We start from the raw sequence: 7840 nt of genomic DNA on the forward strand, positions 1-7840 counted from the left end.
CAGCAGCAGCAGAAGCCTTCGCTAGCAGCAACAGCAGCAACCACCTAGCAGCAGCAGCAGCAGCAGAAGCCTTCGCTAGCAGCAACAGCAGCAACCACCTAGCAGCAGCAGCAGCCACCGCTAGCAGCAGCAACAGCAACAGCCGCAGCAGCGGACGCCGCGCGGCGCGACTGGCCGCTGAATTATTCACGCCGGACAACCGCCTTCCGACGCGAGCGCTTTTAAATGATGCACAAATCGTGCATTCGCAAGTTGAAGCGTCGCCCAAGTCCCACGTGCGTGTCACCGCCGCCGCGCTGTCACACGATAGATAATAGATAGCGCGGTGACTCGAGGGTAGTAGGGGAAGGAGAAAAAGGAGACGGAGACTGGAGGAGAAGTGGACGGGTGTGGCTCAGGGAGAAGGGGAAGGGCGAGACGGCGGTGGCGGTTCGAATGCAGAAGTCAGCGGTGGTGGCTCCAGCGGCAACGTCAATAGCTCAATAAAAAGTATGCAGCGGCTGCGCTTTTTCGATACCGGAGAGGGGGCGACGGTGAGAACCCCTGCACGCAACAACTTCCGTGCCTGTCAGTGGTGAGCACGCGAACCGTGGTATGGCCTATGAACGATTTATCAAGCTCTCGCGCTCGCTCCCAGGTTTGTTTATACACCATAGACACTCAGCAAGGAAGGCAGAGCAAGGCGTATGTCCGCTGGGTGCGGAAACCCGCCACACTACGTGTCAAAGAGGCTCCCCAAGTACTTGCTAACGCGGCCAAGTTATTAAACTGCCCTGGTTTCGAGAGATGGCCACAGAATTTTCGATGTCGCAATAGAGCGGAGGATAGGAAGGAGGAGGGGGAGTGTCGAGGAGGAGGAACACAAGGAAGGTTCCCATGGCTGTGCCAAAATAGTGTCAAAAACAAACACTGACACGTTCCTCAAACAAAACACAACAGTAGTTGTTCAAACTGTACTGTTTAGCTTTTAGACTGTGCACCTACTCAAACATTACTGACATGTCTTGTATAAAAGCAATTGCATGGTGCCGTGCCAATAGAATTAAATCATGCAGCGAAAATCAGGTTCGCACGCGAGGATATTCAGGAGTCTCTATAGCGAGATGGTCAGGGAAAACAGTTCACTTTTTGGAGAACCACGAAATTAAGCACTCAAGTCACCCACCAAATGTATTTTTATTCGCGGTAACACAACCTACAATAGAAACATTTCTGTGAGTGTGATGATTCCTGCACACATAATAGCAGGAGTTAATAAAGACAAAAATATGTCTTTATTAACTCCTGATAATAGTAATACACGTATTAATTAACCCAAATTAACTAATTTAAACTAGTAGAAAAAATGAATTATTATCCCACATTTTTAAGCGGGTCAGCCACGCAGGAATTATTTAGGGCTGCTCTATATATACAGCACTTCAAAAATGTACTGCACTTATCAACGCAACAAACAACGTGGCGTTAGACAATAGAGAATGAATATTTCGAGAGGTTAGTTTCGTCGACAAAGACTGGGTCAAACTAGATTGCGCCGCTTTATTTTTCGGCGTTCGATTTCGAAACGCGTGCTTCTCATCTTTGTTTAGCATATCGGACGTCATCGCTATTCACCGACCGCAGTATGGTACAAAGGCTAAAAGCTGGCTTAAAGGTCTAATGCTGCATAAAAAATTGATTATATAACACGGCCTCGCTTATACCGCTCGCACGGCGCCCACCTCCCTACCTTTTAACAGCGACATCGTAGTTTTCTCCTTGTCACCGGTCTCCGGCTGGATCGTTCCCTGCAGCTGTGACATGGCGATCCGGTCCCTTTCAACACTGTCCTCCTTCCCCAAATCTACATCCGCGCTGACGACGGCCTGAGTGCAATTGTTTGTTGGCGCCTTGTCGACCCACGGATTCATGAAGCCAGCCTGCTGCTGCTGCTGCTGCTGCTGCTGCGGGGTGTCACCGTCGTCCTGCGACTGATTGTTATCGTCGCTCACATGCCGCGTCCGCAGTTTGCCTCTGAAACAGACAGATAGACACCGGATTATATACACAAATAGGTGAAATACACGAGTTGCATAGACACCAGGATCAATCACACGGGCAGACACATGTGGGGATAAAACCTACAGACAGATAGACTTGATGAGCTCGTGTGTGCAATGGATAGACACAAACAAATCCACTTCATATTATGTAGATCTATGCGTGATTTATTACCTGTATAACGAATAAAATCAATGCACAACACATGGTAATATTTTCGGGTATATCCGATGACATGTATCCCAAATTTCCATGTAGGGCCTAGTATTTGTTCCATCAAACTTTACCTCATACCCAAACCGCGCATAGTTTGCACCGTGAACTTCTCACATCAGCCGGACTTTGCATTTCGCATGTGTGCGCGGTGCAGCCTTTCTGCACACACCCCGCAGATAAACGTCGCTTCCATCGCACAGATTTGTACCACACCTATGTAATACTCGCCAGGCGGATTACACCGATGCCCCCCCCCCATTTCATCCAAAAACATGATATGTTTTCCGATTATTCTGCGAAGTTCGCGCGCGCAGAAGAAATAGACGCGGACGGCAACAGGCCGACGCCGGCGACACGTGCGCACGCTGCTGCCGCATGGCTTTAGCGGAACGTTTCACATTTTGGATATTTCCACTCCGGCGCCCCATTCTCGCCTAAACGCACTTGAGTCGATATCTATTTCTTCGGCTCTTGACAGGCGTAACAAAGGAGCGGGTCGGGCCTACTACTCACCGCTGTCCTACGCGTGAATATTGGGCGCCATCAATAAGAGATGACGCTGTCTAGTTTTTGTGTGTGCAGAGCTCGCGGGGTCATCCTGAATGCTCGCGATGAGTATTAGGGTGGCGACGGGGTGCGTAACACGGGAAAAGGGGGGCGGACAGGGCACGCTACACGATATACGAGCTGTATATCCTGCACGGTGCGGATACATGAGCTATGTGGAGGTGCTGCACGTGCATATGAAGAGCTGTGCGCGGGTGACGGGGTGTACATATAGCAGGGATTGAGAGGAACATGGGTGTGAGACAGGGTTAGAGGGTAGCATTGAGGGTAATAGTACGTGGTGTGCGGTAAGATGTGTGCGGAGCATAGGCAAGAACACGTGGTGTATGCCAGGGTGTGTGCGGTGGTGGGGGCAGCTGCCTCCATGGGGATGAGAACACGTGGCGTTTGGTAGGTTGTGTGTGTGCGCGTGGGGTGAGGGTGGATAGGAACACGTGGTGTGCGGAAGGGCGTGTGTATGGGGCCTGGGTTATATGGTACGGGGTTCATGTTATGCAACGGAACGCAGAGGCATAGGTTAAGAGGGGTAGACACATAGCATCACGAGTTTGGAGAGGTGATAGAGAGGGACTAGAGGGAGAAGGGTATTTTCAAAGTCGAGGTCCGAGCAGCAGACGGACCATCCCAAGACGAGCCTGCCGCATGAGCGGTTGGGGCAACAAACCGTTACTGAATGGCTCAAAGGGATTTGGTTCAAAATTGATTTTCATTGATTTACATGCACGGCTTATGAATCGCTATGGCGTGACTCACGAATCTAAACGTGGACAAGAAAAAGATTCAATTGGAGCATGAAACCCGAAACGCAGAACAATCAAGTGGCTACACGCTCTTTCTCTCTTTCTCTCGCACGCAGGCACGGACGCACGCAGGCACATACCACCGAGACGGGAGAATACGGCTACTTCCACTGAGACCACCGGACATGCGTGTGTGTCCAATATGGATGAGGATTCATACAATGTGAATCAAGGATTCATGGGCGCTGGTCTTATTTCTACACCACGTGTAGAACCTAGGTAAGAACGTCCTCACGTTTCTGCATTAGAATCGTCTCGAAGCCTTGTTCAATAGACTCACACGCAATTGTTTTGGCAGACATGTAGCGGCGAGCGGGTGTACCGGTACAAGAACCGGGCCTATCGTTTAAATCATGCACGGACGATCGTAGCTTCAGAACTACAGCCCTTTTTGACTACATTCGAGCGCCGATATTAAAAATACGCCTGCTGATTTGCGATTTGCGGGCGCCAGGTCACACGCGGGTGTCGTAATGCAGTTGTCTGGGGCAGAAGAATGGTGTATGCCGGCGTCTCTCCTCCCCCGCCATCGATCATTGCGACCCAAATCAAGCTTAAATAACGCCATCGCAGTCATCCATCAATATTGATAGAAGGAATACATTAAGACTCGCGCGCGGGCGCGGGGAGCTGCCCACGCAGGGAGCTGTCACCTCTGTCAGATTATGGCCGGCTTAGCGCCCGCCTGCATGCATGCGCGAGTCTCGCACCGACCTGTGCGCCTGACATTTGGGCAAAGAGCGGATCCACGTCGCAATTACCCGGCTCCCTAATTAAATTTAACGCCACGCATTCGCCACGCGGCGCGTGTAAGTAGCAGCGAGTAGTAGCTAGCCACGCACGCGGCTGTAGTTGTATCAGGAGTAAGATAATATAGGAGGAGTATGACAGGCCAACGCTAATTTAGATGTAATTTTTATCGAGTTGCGCGTAATATATCATCGGTAAAATTAGGCAAGCAAATGTTGAATTTCTCGTGTTTTGGAATATATACGTGTATAGTATATATATGTGTGTATATATATATATAGTATTATATGTGTGTATATATATATATAGGATAATATATATAGTGTGTATGATATAATATAGGATATAATATTTATCCTATATTATCTTACTCCTGCCGCCAACAGGTGGCATTCTTTAAACACACAAGAGACCATTCCTCACAGAGATAGCAACTGTTTGAAACGTCAGGGAAGCTGAGCCCCCAGCATAGTAAAACGCTATGAACCATGTGTGACGTTCAAAGCTATATCTCCATAAAAAGAAGAGGCAGGGAAACAAAGTAAAGTTTGAGTGTGAGGTGGATTATACACACACATATATACACACTATATATATATACACACATATACTATATTATCCTATATTATATAATATCCTATATTATCTTACTCTTGCCGCCAACAGGTGGCATTCTTTAAACAGACAAGAGACCATTCCTCACAGAGATAGCAAATGTTTGAAACCTCAGGGAAGCTAAGCCCCAGCCTAGTAAAACGCTATGAACCATGTGTGACGTTCAAAGCTATATCTCCATAAAAAGAAGAGGCATGGAAACAAAGTAAAGTTTGAGTGTGAGGTGGATGTCCAACGCTAATTTAGATGTAATTTTTATCGAGTTGCACGTAATATATCATCGGTCAAATTAGGCAAGCACATGTTGAATTTCTCGTGTTTTGGAGTGTCATACTCCTCCTATATTATCTTACTCCTGGTTGTATCACGCGTGTGTGTAGGTAGTAGATACAGCGCAGCAAGCTTGCAATGGCACCGAGATAGCTGCCGGAGGTAGATCGCTATACGCACGCAGCGACAAGCAGTGCGGCAAGGCAGCTATAGCGGTAGCGCGCATATATATATGCATGTTGATAGAGCAGAGATGGCTTCTTGCGTGGCAACGAGGTAGCTCCCGAGAGACACTTCGTTACGCTCGAACATTCAGGAGGTTTAATAGTTTTCTAAGTACCATGTATTTGCGCAGTGACATGCCTGTATTGTTTGTCTTTCCCCGCACGTTAGCACGTGCGCACAGCTATAATGAACGACATGTAAATGAACAGGACAGACATGAGAGTAAACATAATACGAATGCAATTCCATATTAATATTAATATGAAATGCATAATATAGAACTAGAGAGAAGTACCTAGATAGAGAGAAGAGAAAGCGAAAGAGAGAGAGATAGAGAAAGAAAGAAAGAGAGAGAGAGAGAGAGAGAGAGAGAGACAGAGAGACAGGAGAAAGAGTGTGTGTATGCGTGTGTGGGGGGGGGGCAGAGAGAGAAAGAGCGAGAGAGACGGATATATTATATTAGCACTCTCAACGTTATATGAGCTCATGATATTACGTGCTCTAATTGGGTCCTGAATAAGCCATCATGTGCCGCAAGCACCTGATGCTGTTTCCCTATGAACAGAGAACACAATGACGATTCAAAGAATATTAAGAACGGCTAGCAAGACATGATCCAATTAGTCTTACGGTAACAACGCGATAAACGAGTGTACAGCTTCCTCTGCGCACCGATTACCCTGCCACTATCTAATCACGGGAGAGGCTGTTGTTACAGGACTCACACAACGCGCACGCACGCACACACACAACGCGCACGCACGCACACACGCCACGCGCACGCACGCACACATGCCACGCGCACGCACGCACACACGCCACGCGCACGCATGCACACACGCCACGCGCACGCACGCACACACGCCACGCGCACGCATGCACACACACCACGCCCACGCACGCCACGCGCACGCATGTACACACGCCACGCGCACGCACGCACACACGCCACGCGCACGCATGTACACACGCATGCACAAGTGGCTTGATATCGGTGGAGCGAGTGAATGCTGAACAGCTCGGTCAACCAGGAGAGTCATCAATTCTTATTGCAACAGAAAGCAAATCCGTTTATTCTTTACGTTCCATTAATTATTGAAACTCTATTAAAAGACGGCGAATATGGGGGGGGGGGCTTTAAACTCCTCGAGAATACCCATCGCTTCAACGGACGGATGAAGCCCGCCAGCCAGCCTTTTGAAATTCTTGCACAAAGCGGTCGCCTCTAACGGTCGACGGGTCAGGCTTTGGTCACTCTGTTTACACGGCAGATCAATGTAGCTGCAGTATAACTTCCTCCTCCTGTCGCGGCCTATAGAAACTTGCACAGCTCTCCCTCGATGTTCCCTTCATCTCCCTTCCCCACTCACCCCTTCCACTCTCTCTATCCTTCACTCTCCACATCTGTCTCCCTTCTCTTTCGCGCTCTCTCTCCCTCTCAGGTTCCCTCTCTCTATATATGTGTCCTTCCGTTCATTCACATCCCACCCTCCATTTCTTCTCCCCTTACTCTATGATTTATGAATATCTTGATCAATATTTAACATATAAATCATTCCTGCTGGATAAACGACGTCCCCTTCCCGCCTCCATCACCCTGTTTCCGATACAATCTAAACAAAAAACGCCGTCCGCAACAACAATGCCGAGTTGCATGTTCTTAGTTTTTTTTCGGGCGTCGTCCACGAGTCAGCATATATACGTTACCGGGTGGATCGCGCGAATGCAATGTATTGCATCTCAATTCCGAACGAATAATTGTAGAAAATTGTATAGCCATGCTGCCTGCCTGCGCACCTGTAATTATCGGTCTCGCGACACGGTGGCTTTTGCTCGGTTGCGCCCAAACAGGACAGCCTAATACCTTCCGCCCAAGTGAAGCCATGCGGGGCACGTGCAAGCTCGGAGCGCGTCGCGCGTGCGTCGCATTGTATTCAGCGAAAGACGCGCGCGGAAATTAATTCACCGGTGAAGGCATATTTAATTAAAACCACAATAAATTGAAATCAATAATATACTTGGAAACTTGTGCAAATCGGATTACGTGCCATATATACGGAATCGCACCGCGTGCGTCGAGCGCACGCATGCACGCGCGCGGGGGATTAATATATACGCGTATTTCACGAGTGGCCTTGATTATTATAATATTAACGAAATCTAATTCCAGTATCATTTCTGCTCGATATTATTAGCGCCCACGCATGCGCGTAACTGGGCTGGCCTGCACCGCCCACAACGTGCGTGTAAATGATCAGCTGGGATGCACCGCCTATAGCGTGCGTGTAAGTCATCAGCTAGGATGCACCGTCTATAACGTGCGTGTAAGTCATCAGCTAGGATGCACCGTCTATAAC

At 48.6% G+C, this 7840-nt stretch overlaps 1 long non-coding RNA gene across 1 annotated transcript in view; it reads right to left on the minus strand.

Annotated features, from left to right (window-relative positions):
- Nucleotides 1-1726: 1726 nt before the first annotated feature.
- Nucleotides 1727-7840, minus strand: part of LOC106809853 — a 45098-nt gene continuing 38984 nt past the window's right edge. Inside the window, exon 3 of the long non-coding RNA XR_001393916.1 lies at nt 1727-2013. This is a non-coding gene — a long non-coding RNA (uncharacterized LOC106809853). The remainder of the gene's footprint in view (nt 2014-7840) is intronic.

This window comes from Priapulus caudatus, unplaced genomic scaffold (assembly GCF_000485595.1).
Source record: "Priapulus caudatus unplaced genomic scaffold, Priapulus_caudatus-5.0.1 Scaffold15, whole genome shotgun sequence".
Taxonomy (NCBI): domain Eukaryota; kingdom Metazoa; phylum Priapulida; class Priapulimorpha; order Priapulimorphida; family Priapulidae; genus Priapulus; species Priapulus caudatus.